Source organism: Mus caroli, unplaced genomic scaffold (assembly GCF_978045245.1).
Source record: "Mus caroli unplaced genomic scaffold, Mus_caroli_1 scaffold_4, whole genome shotgun sequence".
NCBI classification, from domain to species: Eukaryota; Metazoa; Chordata; class Mammalia; order Rodentia; family Muridae; genus Mus; species Mus caroli.
The window spans coordinates 9,945,550-9,964,833 of record NW_028227259.1 but is presented as its reverse complement, the minus strand read 5'-3'; the positions used below and the strand labels follow the sequence as shown (position 1 = coordinate 9,964,833).

Genomic DNA, 19,284 nt, shown 5'->3' with positions numbered 1-19,284 from the left:
TCACTTCTGGCTTTGCAGATAGAGTGTCTTTTGTTCCAGCGTGAGTATTTCCCCGTGTTTTTACAAAGAAAGCATTCCCTGTGCTTTGGTGAGAGCTGGGGGCTTGTGTGCCAATTTGCCATTGTGTCCTGGTCAAGAATCTGCTCCATTCTGAAGTAAACTGCCCAGAGGTATTAGTCAGAACGCTGCAGGAGGGTGAGGAGTGGGAGAGGAGCCTTTTCTCTTCCTGTCTTTTTTTTTTTTTTTTTTTTAACTCAGAAGTGTCTAATTTCCATGATTGTCAGAGGAAAATGGGAGGGCATTTAGTTTTGAATAGGATGCAGATCTGTACTATGGGATTGCCCAACACTCTGTCCCCAAGATGTTCAGAGCAGAGGGGATCAGATTTGCGATGGACAATTTAGGAAAATGTTCTGTGAGGGTGACTGGTTGCGTCCCTTTGGACCAAATTAAGATGCGCTCTGGCAGTGCAGGAGACGCTGTGAGCTGACATTTTCTTGTGAAGCTGGTGAAAAATGGCTCCATATCTCTCCTCCCGTCCTGAGGAGATGGTCTTCAAGTGCTGAGCCCTTCGCCAGCATTGTGATTTGCTGTGCTCGCTGTCTTCTGAGAGGGACGGGCTGACTCCCTCCTTTCAGTTTGCCTGCCTTTTAAAATCTCGGCTTGAATGGAGAGTGGGTGGTGACGGTTTTACTTGAAATACAAACTACCCAGAGCAAAGCTAGCAGCAGATCACTTCCCGGCAATCACAGGTTTCCATTTTTAAAAGGGTAGATTAGATTTGTTGGGACATGACACGAAGCACTTTTTGTGTGTAAGTCAACGATTTCTCTAAGAAAATGTCCCTCGTGTGGCCCCTTATATTTGGACTTTTGGCAGGGAAAGTGGCAGGTAAAAACCCGGGGTCACCTGCCCATCATCTGTCTCTGAGAGTATCAAGCTGCCATTTCCTGTCCTATGGTTTTTCTCTCTTGTGTGAATCCATTGTGCTAGGAAAGATCTGGGTCCGAGAGTCACCAGGCAGAGAAGGAAGACACTTCTGTGCTGTCCTACACAAGTGCTTATCCAGGAATTCCTGTGCAGAGCAGGTGGTGGGGGTGTCAGGGCAGCACGCCACTCCTCTACCCCATTATTCAGGCTTCCGTGTGTGATAGCTCCCACCAGCAAGGCAGGATCCACTTTAGCAGAGGGCTGTGGGTGAGGGAGCATGTGTTGTTGGGGTGTGTAAAATCCACTGTTCTCTATCGCGTAACGTTGCAACATGGTTCTGAGCGTGTGCAGCATGCTCCCGGGGAGGGGGCTGGATCCCTCATGGATTAGGTATAAGGTGCAGTGCTAAAGAACTTAGCCATTCAAGGAGGCAACAGGAGGATGTAGAAGAGTGCAGCAATGTGCACACTACACAGGAAGAATTGTGCCTTACAGTCTTAAAATGTGATAGTCCCCCCGCTATAGATGTTTGAAAGACCCTCAGTGCTTCCTGCACAATGCTATGGGGTCATGTTTGTACTAGCACAAGTGTGACTTTATTTAGTTGTATGATTATAATGGTATCATGGTCATTGAGCTACTGAAGGTTTATGTCATGAATACCTTTCTGTATGGGGGGAGGGGAATGAAGCACATATTTTCTTGGAGTCTGTTTGAAGTAGTTTGATAAAGGTACAAGATTACTGAGGCCATCCATTAGCTTCTGCAGTGGCACAACAGAGCTCGGACTTTATCCTAGTGGAGAGCTGATCCCATGCAGAAGTGTGGGTAAGGGACATGGTGTGCTTTGGGAAAACTGGTATAATTATAATAGAACAATGGATAAAACTACAGACAGCACAGTAAACACAGGAACCTCAAAGTTCATCAGATGATTGGCAGGTCACCCTTCCAGACTATTAATGACACCCAATTGCCTCCCCTGCCCCCCCTCGTGCCCACAGGTGGGAGGTGCTTCAGCCTAAGACAGTGTAGGTGTGGATAACCAGAGCTGATTGTATATAAGCTAAGCATCAGTTTCCCCTAGCTGTTTCCAAAGCTGGGCAGCACTCAGTACAAACTAGATGTGCAGAAGAATCATGAAGCTTTAGAACCTACAGACACATTTTGTCTTAGCAGCAGTAAAAAGAGCTAGAACGCAGAATCCATTCCCAGCACAGCGATTTTCATGCCCGAGTTTATGCTTCTCCTTCCATTGGTGGTTCTCCAACCCAGAGCTTAGGCAAGGAATCTTCTACCATTGAGTTTCACTCCACCCAACCCCCCACCTTCAAGGAGTCCTTAATGAGGGCTGACAAAGAAAGAGCCACATGTTAACATATTCCTCTCAATTTGAATTTAGAACATAAAAATATTCTTAGGAGTAAAATTGATTTTTCATAAGATGCCTGTGGCACAGAATGGAAGTTGAAACAGAACAATCAAATCTTAAAGATATTTGACTCATATTCAGACCTTGAAATATTTGTTAGCATAGAACTAAGAAACCCCAGAAAGTCTTATGCAGTAGGGATAACTGGTTTCTGACATCCATTTTCTCTGTCACTTTCGGTATTCTATGACCTAAAATTCTATTTTAATTGTTATTAAAAGCCTTGGTATATGGCAACATGACAGTCAGTAAGCAAAGGCATAAAGAAAGGCTCTGAGTTTAAAATTCTTCAGATCTGTGTTTGGTTTTGGGTACATTACCCTCAAAGTCTGTCATATCACCAGCTTTTGTTGAAAGACACACAACTTGCAGCAGTCTCACTGGATCCTTGATACTATGAAGATAGCAGTGTAAATGAAAAAAAATAAATTGCGTTGTTATTTTGACTGAGTAGATGGTAGGTCTTTATTTGGTTGGTTGGTTGTTTAAATCAGAATCTTATTACTGTGTGAATTATGTGTCCATGCTACTCACAGCTATCAGAGGTATAAGTTTGTTTATACATTTCTGATCATTCCCTAGTTCTCATGATAAAGGATAGCTGTCACTCACTAAAAAGTATGTGCTTTCCAAAAGGAGGGGGTGGTCCCCTTTTCTCCTTTAGATGCCCACTGTCCTTCAAGGCACTAAGTACACATCAAATCCAAAGAGTGTGATAATGACCTGTATGGTGTTTGACAGCTTAATATCCACCTCATAGGAGAATGGTTGTTGTTATTGTAAGTTTTGTTCGTTACAATTTCAATCAGAAAAGTAGGACAAACTTCAGGGTATTTAAGGAAACTCATATTTGTGTGTTTGAAAGAGGAAGGTCTCCTTGCAAGGCTTGACGGGAGGAAGACTGTACAGATAAGAGGCCACTCTCAGGTCCTCTCAGAGGTAAACCAGTCCTGTAAGCAATTCAGGATATTTAAGGCTGGATTTTTGTAATGGTTTCCATCCAAGAAACAAATTCCAAGGAACACTGTGACCTGCTCTATTGAAGTCAAGGGTCCTACCAAGCATTGTCCACAGAGGTACACACACAAAGCAATAGGAAAGGCAATAGACTAAGGCAAGAGCTCACTCCTGTGGTTTCTTTTACATAAGGGACTAGAAAATGACCTATGAAGGACCTTCTACAGGACCAACTGTGTATGTACTGTTTCTTTCCTTCCTTCTTCCTTTTTCTTCCTTCCTTCCTTCCTCCCTCCCTCCAACCCTTCCTTCCTTTCTTGAAACAAGGTAGCGCTATGATACAGAAACCGGCCTTTAAATCTTACTCTTAAATGATCTTCTTGCCTCAACTTGCAAGCCTCCCTCCAGAAGTGGTTAGGGTTACGGCATGCAACACGATGCCCAGCAGCTTTGAAACCAACAGACCTTCATTAGACGTCTTCTAAAACTTCATGTTTTGTTTCATATCAAGATCTTAGCATATGCTCTTTCCTCTGCCAAAAATCTTCTTGTGCTTGGTTTTCTTGCTTAAATAATCCCTTGCTTCCTTGTGAAATGAGTCAGGTTTACTGGCTAGTTTTGTGTCAACTTGACACAGCTGGAGTTATCACAGAGAAAGGAGCTTCAGTTGAAGAGATGCCTCCACAAGATCCAGCTGTGGGGCATTTTCTCAATTAGTGATCCAGGGGGAAAGATTGTGGGTGGGACCATCTCTGGGCTGGTAGTCTCGGTTCTATAAGAGAGCAGGCTGAGCAAGGCAGGGGAGGCAAGCCAGTAAAGAACATCCCTTCATGGCCTCTGCATCAGCCTCTGCTTCCTGACCTGTTTGAGTTCCAGTCCTGACTTCCTTGGTGATAAACAGCAATGTGGAAGAGTAAGCTGAATAAACCCTTTCCTCCCCAGCTTGCTTCTTGGTCATGATGCTTGTGCAGGAATAGAGACCCCGACTAAGTAAGTGCTTTACAGCGCTTACTAGAAGGCTTGTAGATGTTCACTTTTCTGTATCATCATTTGGTCAATATTGGTGTCTACCAGGAGGCAGAACCTTCTGAAGCTAGACCCTAAGCTGATTTTACTCAAAGTAACAGTTCATAGGTCTCCTGTTATGACAGGTTACACATTGAGTATGTATTGAATGGTTGCTGAGAGAGCAAATGAATGGCAAGAATTATACTAAGGAAACAGCATTGGTCAAAGACATGGTGCTGAACAGAAATCAGTCTTCTCTGCATTGTCAAGTTTTATAATCCTTTGACCAGGCTGGTCCCAAGATGAGCCCCTTGTTAGAAGTTTCCATCTTTAAAAAATACTGAAGTGATTGTTGTTGCAATATTTAGAAGATTGTTATTTATGTAAAAGCATCCATTCATTCATTAGTTCTGAACAAAGCTGTGGTGTGTTTGTCCCTCTCCGCTCTTTCCTGCCAAACTTCTTAGTTTTCTGCATCTCTATTCCCATCACACCAGGGTTTGTTTTTGTTGTTGTTGTTGTTGTTGTTGGTTTGTTTTTTGTTTTGTGTTGGTTTGTTTTTTGTTTTTTTGTTGTTTTTAAATATTTATTTATTTATTTATTTTGCATCTGGTTCCTTCTGAGTCTCACCTGAAAGTTGTTACACCTTTCTAGCCAAACTGCTACTTATCATATGAGCCTAGGAAGTTCTACTAAGACAGTCCTCTTCCAGAGGTTCTTGCTTATTGAACAAAGTTGTGCTGCTTAGTGCTGTGCCTACTAATGTAGGCTGCACAGCAGAGGAAACTGTGGAGCCTCTCTGTGAGGGGCTTTCTTTAAAATCTTTTAGGGGAAGAACAGACAACTGCTTCATGAGTCTATGAGTGAGAGCTTCACTTCATCTATCATATGTGTATATGTACATATATATATATACACACACATCTATTTATATGTACATATATATATATATATATACAACTATGAATATATACATGTATATGTATATATCTTATAATTCGAGAGCACAAAATAAAGGACTTATGGAAGAGATGGGACTTCTGGCAGATCAGGGACAATAAGTGACATTGAGATGATCAGAGAGGAGAAAGAACAGCTTAACATTAGGGACAAAAGCTGAATATAAATGGCCAGTGTGATGCAACACAGTTATGTTAAAGTCCTGCAAGTATACTACTTGGGTTTATTTTCCCAGATAAGGTGGGTGTTGGGGGTCTTTATTGATGACTTCATATCATTTCATTCAAGCAGTAACCTTGGACTCTAAGAGGTTCGCACAGTTGGCACTCACACTCCTGGACACTGTGGTTTGCTTCCCACCTTGCCTTTAAGTGCCCAGTTTCAACATTTAGGACTAATCTCAAAGAACTTTTTTGTCAGAGGTGCGTTTAATGATTCTTTTAGCAATAGCGATCACTTTAATTGAGGCTTATTCTAAGTACTCAGTATGGCTCTCTTGTGGTTTATACTCTATAAATATATCATCATCTTATTGATAGTCAGGTTTTCATTTCATTGCATTCTTCCTAACACCCCATGGAAGCCTAAACTTCCCACCAGAGCATGGGAGAAGGGAGTTGTCTCCTCTGTCTTCTAGCTTTTCTTAAACTATGACTTTAAGAATCATTTAGAAATATATCCTTAATATTTCTGAACTCTAAAATTCAAATTTTGGGTCTTACTGGTGTGTGTGTGTGTGTGTGTGTGTGTGTGTGTGTGTGTGTAATCACCATAATATCACAGCCTCTTTCTAACACCTGTGTACATGACCTTCAGTATGTGTTATGTAGAGGGACACTTTAAACACTGAAACCTTTCTATCTCTCTTTGATTTCAAAAGAAAAAAATATATTTAAAAAGCTGGGATTGGCTTCCACACTGTGCATGTCCTTTCTATGATTACTCATTTCAATTGTGCAGCAAGCTTTTATGTGTACACGCTGCACACGGCAACTTATATTCACTAATTTATAGTTGCTGCTCTAGAGACAATTGATGTTACATGATTGGTACACTGCTGTTTAAGAAGATCCTTTGCTAAGAAGTTCCATACACCCAAATAGGCAGCAAAGAAAGTGACTTCAAACCATTAATACATACATGAAGAGTTCATATTCCATAAACCTGAAAGAGAACTTTTAACTGATTGTCCAGAGAATGTTCTGTGTCTAGACCTGGGTTGAGGTCTACCTAAAAGGCTGATATTTTCTCATTATGTCTTAACAACCATTCTAGCCAAGTGTACAAAATTAGGCTGTTATTTCGATATGTGTGAGCCTGAATGTTCTTTTCAAGGAGCGTGCTAATTATAAAAATGTTTCTTCTATGAAGCCTGCCCTGTTCAATGCTCTCTAGATCCTAACAAATGTTGACTTCTGTCTTAACCATATGAAGGTGCACAAGCTTTTCTATTACATTGTGTATATTGTGCTTTTCTACTTAGAGTTCATTCCACTAGAGCAAATTTTCTCTCAAAGGCAGCTCTTTGTTTATGATTGGTCAATTACATGGTTACCTAATAGAGGATAATACAGTTATTATGGAGTTCCCTAGTGTCTTAAAGAAGCTGGTCCTTTTCTTGTCCACATCATGGGAGAAGGAGTATACTGTAACTTATGTTTAAAGCTTTCTGTTTACTAAAAACGTAAAACCTTTTTCCTAACAACCCACAAAATTTAATGCTCAAATATAAGCCATGGAAGGCAAATTGAAGGGAAGGAAAGCTCAATTAATTGGTATGCAATATTAACTTTGAATAGAATAGAAGCTATGCTCTAAGAATTTATTCATTAAACTTTACGTGTATATATGTGTGCATGAATATATGTACATGCTTCCCATGTGAATACAAACCTACAGAGGTCCGAAGTGTCAGCCACCCAGGAACTGGAGTTAAAGAAGATGGTGAGCCTCCATGTGGATGCTGTGAACGGAACTTGAATCATCGGCAAGAGCAGCCAATGTTCAGATCCATGTTCATCTTTTTGTCTGAACCTGTATCGCATCTTTCCTTAGCCATATGGTCCTTTGTACCCTGTCTACTGTTGCTATGAGTAGGTGAAGAGATGGTTTATCTCTGGAGCTGGAGTGCTGCGAGTGTAGTCTCTAGACCAGAAGCATCAGCATCAGTATCAGTTTAGAGGTAAACAGAATCTCAGGTTTCATCTCAACCCATTGAATCAGAGTCTTCACATTTTACCAGGATTCCTAAATGGCATAGTCTTTGATAATGTTTGGAGGACAGTGTTTGGAAAAAGTTCTCGTATGAAGGTTTGTTTTATCTGTGTAGCCCATGGCTTAGCTGATAACTTGAGGACACGCTGTGAATAGGGAAGTTCATTTTACAAGCGGTAACATGGGAGTAATTTCTTCTTCAAGTCTCCTAAGACCCAGGAAAGAAAGAAGTTAAAATTCTCCCTAGACCAACTTCTTCAGTACACTAGTCATGTACACAGAAATAGTAGGGAAGTCTAGAATGAAGTCTGGATTTTAGCAGATATTAAGTCCAGAAAACTGGACAGCTTCTTTTGGCTCTCAAACCTCAATTTCCTTTTCAGTTAAGTGAGGATTAAAATACTTCTTGGCAATGCTCTTCTGGTATCAGTGATGAGACAAGAATCCCTACAGCATGTTTGGCACAGCATAGATATATTCGATAAATAAACAGAAGCTAGAGCTGATGTTATCATATACCAGTTCTCCTTGGCTGCTTAAGGATGCTGAGATGTGATTGTGTCCACTACCATCTTCTAGGTATTTGCCTCAGGTACATCTGAGCAATGGGCACTAATGTTCCAGTTGGTTTGACTGATACCTGAGTTCAAGAAAACAATCTAATTGCCATCATGTTCTTACTTTACATGCATACTAAGAATACAGTAAATGGTCCCGGAGTTCCAGAAGAAGAGACTTGATATTCTTCATATCAATTCATTTTTTTCCAATCAAACAAGCTCTGGACACTACCCAAAAAGCTTGTCAAGAAGCATTAAACTCAGAATTTTCCAGGGAAGAGAGTTGCCCTGTTACCCGAGATGCAGGAGTTTAGCTTGGGAGTATACAATGTTTATATGTAGAACCAAAAGCCATTTCTCTTACAACATTAGGAAGCCAAGTAGTCATTAGAGTTTGGGGTGGTTAAGTAGTGGGGAAGATACTGGTTAATGAGCACAAAATTACAGCTGGCAGCTACAAATTTCAAAAAAGTTTATTCTATAGCAAGATGTTGATACTTGCTGATAAATCAACAACAACAACAACAACAACAACGAAAGAAAGAAAGTGAGTTATATGTGCTCTCATCACTAAAATGCTAATTTTGTAGTATATTGCACATGTCAATTACCTAAATTTACCATGCTACACTGTAAATTTTATTAAAAGAATATCACATGATACAAGATAAAAATACATCTTATCTGTCAATTAAGAAATATAAATGCAATTTCATCTTTTCACTTGAACCCAGGGCTCTGTGCATGGCAGGCATGTGTTTTACCACTGGGTTACTTCGCCAGCTCAAACAGAAATGTTCATATTGCGACTTTGACTCTGTTGTTACACTCCAGATTACAATGTAGTACTAAAATATTATATCATGCAGGGAATCATATAGGTTATAAAAGACCAATGTTCAGGAAAAAACTTAGATCAATCATTGTATTTATTTATTTATTTATTTTTGAAGTTTTATCTTGAGAAAGCTACTACTTTTATCTTAGAAAATAGGAGAAATGTGTGATAAAATTTTCACACATAAACTTACACTTGAAGATATCCAACGATTGTTAATATGCACATTATTTTGTTATAGCAACATGAAAGAAAAGTAATAGGTCTTTTGCTTAATTAACAATGTTTGGTCACAACTCTATATTCATATGACTCTTTCAAATAACTAATGAGTTTATCGCAACGTGATATCCAAGTTCTCACGTCGAAATCAATGCTGCCACATGAAATCTGCCTCTTTGTCATCTATAACTACAGTGGAAAATAACAGCAACTAATTAAGCATTTTTAGATTCTACTTTCTAGTTATACACAGTTTAAAGCTTCCATACCAAAAATATGCAAAACATCCTTTTAAAAATCATCTACTGTTGTTTACTTAGGTTTAGGTGACTTTCTCAGTTGTCAAATGAGATTTATCTGATCACCTTAGTGCTATGTGTATTAGCCTAGAGTTGAATTCAAAACTGCAAAGCAGAGAAGCCATTTGTATTTATGTATTTATACTCATAATTTTAAATAAGCTAGAATCTCACATTGCAAGTCCTAAAATATTAAATATTCTTTACTTCTACTATAATTTCTAATTCTGGGAAGCTAGAGATTACTTAATATGGAGAGCATTATTGTTATTTACTTTGCACTAATTCCTAAAGAGATTCTTTCAGATAATTGTCTTCCTAAGAGTGTGTACTAGAACGACATTTGCATGCCATGAGCTGATGAGTACTTTAAGCAAAGATTCCGTATTATTTTGTGCCAGATTTGGTAAGCCAATAACAATATAGGTCTCTTTAGTCCCATACAAAATCTCTCTATTTAGTGTTAGTTGTAGGTGTGTGAACAACAGCATATATGTGGTGGACTGGCTACTACTCTGTTATGAGTATGCATACAGGGAGGGAGGGCTATGTCACTTTACCTAGACCTGCAGAGGAGTAAGAACTTCCAAAGCCAAGAAGTAATATCCCTCTTTCAGTTGCAGAAGAACGGAAGTGTATGTGGATAGAAAAATAACACACTGTTGCCTGAGATACAGAAAGAATGTCGTGGAGCTAGAGACATGATGGCTAAGCAATTAGGAACACTGGCTACTTTCCTAGAGGACTTGGGTTCAATTCTCACTACTCATATGGCAGCCCATTACTGCCTATGTAGCTGGTGCCAGGGAATCAGAAACTCTCTTCTGGACTACACACACACACACACAAATGACTTAAAAGATATTAAAATGTTGCTTCTTAAAGAACAGTGGCAGACTCAAGATATATGCAGGGTATAGAGAGATGAAAGAGAGTGGGGGGAGGGTCACTAATAATTGGGTACCTTCTTATGACTGCCCCCTGGTCATAAAACTTTCTCCTCATTTGTACATAGAAGTATGTCTAATGGTGGGTGTATTTAGTTTGCAGTGTCAAAACCAAACCAAACCAAACTACCACCAACAAAACCCCACAAAATAAAAACCTAGCACACATGTCATTTTTCCTAAGTGTGTCTCAACAACATGAAAACACATTTTACTGTATAGAATAATAAAAGAGAATGTTAGAAAAACAGAAATCAGCAGAATTATAAATGCAGTCATTTCCGTGTCCATGACGCTTAGAGGGATTTTTATGAATATATTTTGACATATCCCCTTTATTCATATTACAATGATCTATCGAGTACCTGCTGTGTTTTAGGCATTTTTCCAGGTGCTTGAGATATGGTAATAAACACATGAGGAAAAAATCTTCACGAGAGAGACCAATAATGCAAAAGTTAACTTAGTGAAATTTAATCATGGCCACTATGAGGAAAGTGAGTTGCTGTCTCAGGATGGAAAATAAGGAAAGGTGGCAGCAAACTGACAAGTGAGTCAAGTCTTGGCAGAAAGGAGAAGCTATCGGGGTGGAAAGCACAGGGCTGTTGAGCATGCTCAGTTACCTGTGCTCATGTGCAGTCCAGGAAGACTAGGAATAAAGGGTTAGAATGCAGGAATGAAGGTCCCGGAAAGGTGCACATGTAGCACTTACTAACTCACTACCGAGATCCAAGCCCTGGGTTTAATGGCAGGACCTAAGCAGAGAACAAGTAACTTAAAGGGGATTTTCTGTGCTGAGCTAAATGAGTCACATTTAGCTGAAGGGATTAGAAGAAAACTGAAGGTTTGGACAGAAGAGAGGAGAACAATGAGAGACAGTTGTGTCCTCTATGCTGGGTGAAGCAATGTTTTAAATACAGCATGAGTACCCGTATCAGCTGCTGCGGCTACATCATGAGAATTCACTAATGATCGCTGGATTTAGCAACAGAGACATCAAGAGAATAAGGAGAGAAAAGGAGACAGAGCACAGATAGTTCTCTTAAACTTAGTTTTTGGTTTATGCTGGAGAGAAAACAGAGTCAACAGATGGATTTTTTTTTCAGTTTAATGAGAAACGTGATCACATTCATGTATTAAAGACAATGATTTAAGAAGCAGGAAGCACATGGTATGGGAGAAAGAGCTGCATTTCACTGTCTCTGTGTAGATTTGTAATCTTTGCACCACCAGGGCCTATACATGGTGCTTTCCCAGGAAGTTACCTCACCGGCTTTGGTTTCTATGTTTTACTTTGAAACAGGCTCTTACTACATTACTGAAGCTGCCCTTGAAATTGCCATCTCCCTACCTGGCCCTCTAAGTACCTGAGATTATGGGTGCACACCACAATGTCCAGCCTTTGGTGGGAGGGCTTTAGATAGGGCATACCTTCCAGAGCACAGGTGGAGAGGCTGGTGTGACCTGGGCCTATCAGCAGCAAGAAACCAGCTGGCAAAGAGGTGGGTGGGGAGATTTGGTGGTGGGAGATCTAAGTGTTCTTTTCTAATGAAATTAATTTCTTCCTGAAAATTAAAACAAGATTAAAGTAGAGGCTATAAAGGAGATTATTAAAAGAAGCAAGAGTCCCTCAGATCTGGACAAAGGGGAAATAGTTATATAGAGAAGAAAAGAATGACTCCTGGGTAGTATTTGGAGTCTATTGGGAGCAGATGGCCATGTGAAAGATATACAGCTGGTTTTCCTGGGGTTTGTGTGTTTAATGAAGCAAGGGGATCAAAGAGGTCAAGGTGAATACATAATAGACTATCATGATAAAGGAGAAAGGGATGCTGGGGATGTAGAGAATAAAGTGTCAGGAATGGACTTCTGGACCATGAAGTCCGTGAGGGATCAGCAGGTTGAAGATCTCAGAAAAGCTGAAAGGCAGCTAGTTCGGATCATAGAGGAGAGGAATACTGTAGCTGTCTGTCAGGAGTATCATCCTCTTCCACAATGCTCTCAGGTGCCATGATGGTGCATTAAACTGTCTTATTTTAAAAATTGCCCTCATTTTATGCAAACATGGCTGCCAAATGCATGTATTACTACCCATTCCCACTAATTGGTTCATCCTCTGAACAACTGGCAAAGCGGCACTGCTGATGTTGCAGCTGCTCCTATATTCACAGTTGCCTCTGGAGAGGTAAAAGAGACAGCTAAGAAAATGGTATCCATGCACTGATATGATCACAGTGATGCTACAGTTCACCCTTGCACTGAGAGACACACTCCGGTCTCGGTAGCGATTCCAGTGGGATATAATGGTGTCCATACAAATGGAAGCTAGGCATAGGTCCCTACTTGGCTGACTACTGCTCAGACTGTTCCCTGAGGGAATCCAACTGTTTCTCCACCCTTTCTATCATGGAGGCAAATTCCCCTGACTGAACTTACTTGGAGAAATAGCATTGTCTCTTGAGGCTAGGTATATGTGTCCCTACCCTGTGTGTAACGTCTTTCCTTCAACACCCTTAGGCAGTCTAACTTGGATCTCTTTATTTCTGACACTCTTAGGATCGTGGTGCAGACTCATATGATATTATGGTAAAAATAAAATAGAAATGAGACAGGATTACTTTGAAACTTATAGATGATCAGTTTTCCTGACAGTGATCCACCGTTCTGAAAGCTGAACGATTAGAAGCTTAATGTAATATAGGCTACTTGGTCTAATATGTAGTCACTCATGTATAGTTGTTGCTATGGAATGAAACAAGCCATAATCCTATAACACCACCATACAAAATTTTAACCATCAGAGAAAGCAACTTAATAAAATATTATTTTAATTTTAGTTGTGTGTACACACATGCTTGTGTGTGTCTGTGTGTCTCTGTGTGTGTGTTTCTGCCTGTGTAGGTACATGCAGGTAACCAGGGAGGCCAGGTAGTCATATCCCTCAGAGCTGAAGTAATAGGCAGTTAGGAGCCATGTGGCATTGGGTAATGGAAACCAAACTTGAGTCTTCTCCAAGAGAAGTACAAATTCTTGACCACTGAACAATCTCTCCAGTCCCTTCTATAACACAGTTTAAACGTTATCCAGAGAATGGCAGCTTTACTTCAAAACTTTCTTTCAGCTTGTAGGCCCTTGGAATATGAGCCTTAAATTCTGTGAGAATCAGGTATTACAGACTTCACTAAATAGACCACTGTTGCCTGTGCCCTGGACCATCTGCTGCTCAACCCTACTTTCCCTTGGGAGTTAGAGTTGAGGTGGTGCAGAATCAATGATACAGCCTCCAGGAGCAAGTGAGAAACAACACAGCAAGCTCCTTTAATACCCTCTATCCACGCCTCATTGGTTCCAAGAAAGCATCTCTTCTAAACACCAGTTCCCGATTGGCTGGCATTGTCTGTACCAGCAGTCCTCGGTCTCTCAGGCAGTCCTCAATTTGGTCCTACTGCAGGAGATGCCCTTTCGGCTGTGCAGCCCCTGGTGTTTACATAGAGGCTGCCACTCTGTTCTTCCTATATTTCCACCCTTTTGTCTTTTGATTTTGACAGCCTGGTGGGAACCAGGGGTGTCATTGCCTCCACATTGTTGTTCCCACCTTAAAGGATTCTGAGAATACTGGACTGTGCCTGTCATGGGTTATCCAGTCTTCCAGGATATTACCCGTCATTGACTACCAGCCCTCAAAGAAATATCACTCTGGAGGCATGTCACTCAAGGACATCCTACATGGTGGTCTCATGGAACTCTGACATCCAGGCTTTGATCACTTCCTTAGGGGGCTCATAATTGGGAATTTTGAGAGCCATCAGCACCTGGAGGGTTGCCTTATTTATGGAGTACTGCCTGGAGATATGCTGTACAAGACACTTAAAATAATTATTAGTATGACAATTCCTCCCATCATAGCATAAGTGGGTATCCAGGAGGGATCAAACAGCCTTTTAATATTGTCCCACACTTTTCTCAAGAATCTAGCATCTAGGGACAGCACAGATACCCTGGTGGCATTGAGATTGGCTGTGTTCTCCTGTAACAGACCACCAACTGTTGTCCAACATTGTTTTCTCATTTGACCAATCTATTTTTATACTATTTGTGGGTCATAACTGAGGTGTTGGCTTATAAATACATAATCTTTTTTCCCCATGAAGATATACATGGCCCAAAATTATTATCTCACTCTAGGATTTAGCACCTATATTTTAAATGAAGTGTTCATTAAAAACATATGCTTTGAAATGTGTTTAAAAGTGAGAATGTATATTTTCATAGAATTTGGCTTTCCTATTACAAACTTACCATACTTTTCTAATCTGTGTATGTATGTGAGTGTTCAAGTATGCATACTCAGGTGTATGTGGGAGCACTGGTGTGTAGAGAAAAGAAAGGATCTCCTGTAATCCTCAGGAATGTTTCCCATCTCCCTTGAGAAAGGATCTCTTACTATCCCGGAGGTTGCCAACTGGGCTGGGCTGACTGAAAGTGCTTCCCAGGGATCCCTCTATTTTGGCCTCCCTAGCTCTGGGTGTGCCCCATGCCTATTAATTTCCCATGGCTCTGGGAATCAAACTCTGGTCTTCAGGCTTTCAAGACAGACACTTTACGGACTGTCCTATCCTGTCTGTCCATAGCACACAATAGTTCACCTCTTGATAAACATGAACACTAGGCTTTTGTAGAATAGGCTTTGGTGAAAGCAACTGACTTTTGTAGGCTGACATGCCTAGTTAGCTAGACTACACACAGATGTGCAACATTGTTATTCTTGAGATTAAAATCATTTAGTCTGTCCTCTGCCCTGATAAATTTCTCTTTCTTTAGAAGGGTGAATTATTAAACTCCCAGTGTTCAAATGCTCCGCTAACTTAAGTAATAGGGTGTTGAACATACTATAAAAGATATTACCTTGGCCTGCAAAGGTTGAATTTCATTGCATGCAAAACCAAAGTCTGAACCTTACAATACATTTTTCATAATAGAGACCATCCATCAAGGTGCAAAAAGGCATGCGAAAGCAATGAGGGGCATTAAAGCAAATAACTTGGTAACTCAGTTATAAATGGACTGCCTCCTTTACGGTAAGCTCACCTGCAGTATCAGAAGCCTTCAGGAAAGTTTCGAAGAAATACACAGCCAACAGAAGTGGTCCATTTGAAAGTGGTTTTGACCCATTTAAGTTAATGAATAGTTTATATGTATATTAAACATCAAATCTAATTTTACAGATGATTTTTATATTGATTACCCATGTGAACTGCTTATTTGTGTCAAAAGTATCTAATCTCTTCATTCTAACAAGTGATACCTTTAAAACTAGTATTGGCTACCAACTTGATAATTTTAGGTTCTCTAAGGGTCTTCAAGAATCTAAACTTCACTATTCAATTCATCATTTAAAGTAAAGAAAAAAAGCCAGCAAATCCACACATCTCATAAGATATTTGAACTTTAATTTTTTTTCTTCTATTTAATTTTAATAACGTGTGTGTGTGTGTGTGCATGCTCATGCATGTGTGCACACAAGCACACTGGGGATTGAAGCCAGAGCTTCCCACAAGCTGGAGAAGTGCTCTAATGCTGAGTTACATCCACTGACTTAGGTAACAGTTTTATTCTTTTCAGTCTTTGCTCATCATTTACTTATTTAGTCTTTATTATTTACTACTTTGTGTGCTCTTCAGGTTTTCCTAAATATTCAAGTTTTTCTCACTTTCCTTTGCTTGCAGTGAAGACTTCTATCTCTTATGCTGCAGGGTGGCATACATGTGACAACTTTCATTTGACATTTGTTTATCTGCCTTGATTTCATGTTCAATCTTGAATATAACTTATATATAACTTCATTTAGGTGGCCTTGAGTCTATGTTATCCATTTGATTAAAAGTCAACCACCTGTCATTTGTAATGGCATTTCTCTGAGGCGAGTGGTCATTTTTCTTTGTTTCATTATCAATCTCTCCTCTCTGTCCCTCCCTCCTTCCCTCCATTCCTCCTCCTTCCCTCCATTCCTCCCCCTTCGTTCCTCCTTCTGTCCCTCCCCCATCTTTTTTTCAACAATGATCATGATTTGAAATTCAAATAAAATTCTCCTCTGATGTTTTATGAGAGGAGAATCTTTATATCTGTAAGTTATATTTTCTACCAAATTTAGAAAAATTAGGATCTTTATGTCTTTAATAATTTTCCTACCCCATTCTTTCTCCCTCTTCCACCACTCTAATGGAATACATTTTATACATTTCAATCCCATCCCACAGATCATATTTTGTTTATTTGTTTATTTCATGAATTCATGTTGGGTACTTGCCATTAATCTCACTTCAAGTGTATATAGATCCTTGTTCTGCTCTCTGCTGTGAAGCCTACCAGTGAGTTTTGTTGTTCAGATATTGAATATTTTATTTCTTAGATTTCCTTTTCTAAAGTGTCTATTCCTCTTCTATGATTTATTTGTTTAATGACTATTATTTTTTCCTTTAAGTCTTTGAACATAATTGGAATAGTTGCTTTGCTAAAGTAGCTCTCAGCCAACTCCCTCATCTTGGTCATTTTGTGGCCATCCTTATTGATTTCTTTATTGCTGAGTATGGGTGACATTTCCTTGTTATCTGGTTAATCTAATGCTGAGATTTTGCTGTTCTGTATTCAGACTACTAAAATTACTTATCTTTATCAGTGGTTAATCCTCTTGAGGTTGCAAAATGTCTTACATTTTCAAAAAATAGTATGTTTGAACACTTACCTACAATTGGCATGAACTTGATATATTTTGAGTCTTTTTTAAATATTATTTAAATAACATACCTGGACTCACGCAGATATTTGGGTAGAATTTGAAAACTCCGTCCTTCGTTCTTTTATTTCCATATGAGAATAAATGCAGAAATCTGGCAGCTGCCCTGAGTTACAGATGAGGCTTGATGCTGTTAGACATTCCATTCAGCTACCAGTAGAAGGTTGTGATGTTCTTTTATTAAATATGAACATACCTTTATTAGATTCAACTATTTTATGACTATGATGGATTAAGATTAAAAAGGCCATTCTTCAATCATGTCCCCAAATAAATAAAAATAAACAAGAACATTATCCTACCCACAAGAATAATCTAGTTTCCACTTTGGCTAATATCTGACTGCTGTGGCTCTTTTTGCCTTTAGATAAGAAAAATTAGGATCCTTATTAAAGAACCTCTCCCAGGCATTACCAATGGATCCCTGCTATAACTCAGATTCCTAAAGCATTCCCCAAAAGAACAAAGCAGAAGCTGGAACTCCAAAGCATAGGAAGTTCCTTCAGTTCCCTGCAGAGAGGATCTTATTCATTTCTGGGGTCCCAGAACACGACTTTGCTCACTATGTGTGCCCTCCCGTCATCATGGCTTGAAGGATTTTGCTATGGAGCTTCACGATCCACTTTCTGGTAACCATAGTGGACTCCAAGTCTGACCACTAAGAATTTTCAAACCACATGACAACTGAGTTTTCAGTTCAATTCCTAGACACTGAACACTGTATCTCATCTACCTACCCTCTGGCAAACAGCCATAAAAAGACACCTGGTTCTATTCTGTCTGTTCTTGTAGTCTCTGCCTGCTCTTCGTGTGTGTGTGTGTGTGTGTGTGTGTGTGTGTGTGTGTGTGTGTGTGCATGTGCGCGTAACTTTAGGTGGCTATTTATTATAGTTTGTCTATAGTTTATAGTCATTATCACCAGGAAATTGCTGTACTTGAATAACATCACCAGAAGCAGAAATCTTTTTCTTTTCTTGTGATTAGACTACAACACTCTGTATCATGCAGTCTGTCTGCAGACTGAGCAATCATTCTGGGATTCCACAACTTGAAAGTAGCTATCGCATCGCATTACAGCAAGGCCTGAGTTGGGGCTGCTAAGTGAATCTAAATTGGGAAACTTGAGAAGGCCAAGTAGGTCATTCAGTGAGAGCTTTACTACACTTTTGGTATCCTTTTGCTGGGTAGGAATCGCCAAACATGTCCAAATAATATAAGAAAGTGTTCACATCCACGTACATTTTGAAGATGTACTGTGGATCATCTAGCTAGCTAGATATTGATCAAGCACACAAATATTTTTGTTTCTGGAAATGATTGAAAACTGGGAAGCCAGCACTTTTATTTTTTGTCACTGTTACAACAACGAAAGCTTAAAATGGAAGCTGATGCAGCTTTAATTTTCTGCAACTGCACAAAGTTTTGTGTTATGTATCAAAGGAGAAGTCATTGTTCTATTTCTTGTGAGAGTGCAGAGCTCTAGAAGCACACTTCTTCTCTCTCATAGAAAATGCAGTGAGTTTCTCCCAGGGGTTGCACTTGTCTGAATTCTGTCTGAGGAGACAAAACTTGAATGCTGTTTACTCTGAGAATCTCCCTCTGACTTATGAATAGCATACATCATTTTATTCACATGACAAGATGGGAGGCTTAGAATACTTTGGTGATTCTTGAGCCATTGAAGTATACCAATGTTTTGTTAAATCTAAGTGATTCAGTCTGTTCTAACATCTGTCTTATAATAGCATAACTCTCTTAAGAAGCATGAATACTGCCTTTGATGACAGTTGATATTATATTACCTTTACCCTCCAGTTTCCTGCTTCCCCTGCATGACTCCTGTGGTCTTTCATGTACCTTAGCAAAGCTGTCCTCCAGAGGACATAGCTTAGCGATGCAATACATTTATTCTGTTTGTCTTCTGGTTTTCCCACTGGGATCTATGGAGTAGAGGTGTACCCATTTTGATCACTGGGAACAGTTTGGATACTAAAGCAGTTGTTGGCATAGGTAAATTCTTCAATATACATGTGCTAAATGAATGAATTAATAAAATAAATTACTTATATGAATCAGTTTTATCTCACTATCAGTTTGGAAGATGTGGGAGGGATCTAAACCTCT

The 19,284-nt window shown here is 39.6% G+C and overlaps 1 protein-coding gene across 8 annotated transcripts in view; it reads left to right on the top strand.

Annotated features, from left to right (window-relative positions):
- The window catches only part of Magi2 (membrane associated guanylate kinase, WW and PDZ domain containing 2), a 1,489,420-nt gene that overhangs the window by 699,168 nt on the left and 770,968 nt on the right, over positions 1 to 19,284 (top strand). The gene's annotated exons all lie outside the window — the stretch shown is intronic.